This window comes from Morone saxatilis, unplaced genomic scaffold (genome assembly GCF_004916995.1).
Source record: "Morone saxatilis isolate NCDOM2014 unplaced genomic scaffold, NCSU_SB_2.0 Contig14, whole genome shotgun sequence".
NCBI lineage: Eukaryota > Metazoa > Chordata > Actinopteri > Moronidae > Morone > Morone saxatilis.
In genome coordinates, this window is record NW_023339696.1 from 3,721,757 (window position 1) to 3,722,076 (window position 320).

The window sequence follows — 320 nt, forward strand, 5'->3', positions numbered from 1 at the left end:
ACCTCATTGAAGTAAATCTGATGGTATCCTGTGTGCATAGAGTACAAACAGTGAGACTCCTCTAAGGAATATTGATATATGTCCTGCTCCCACATATGAACATGGTGATAATATATTTTGAAAGACAGCTGTAGTGATTCAACAGTAGTCATTATTGTGGACCTAAAACAATTCATCAATTAATCAATTAGCCATATATGCATGGGCAGAAAAACAATCTGCAACATTTTTATTAACTGATTAATGTTGAATTGCCTAATTTGAAATGTCAGATATTCACCATGAATATTTTGTGTTTTGAGGTTTTTTTTTTTTTTTTT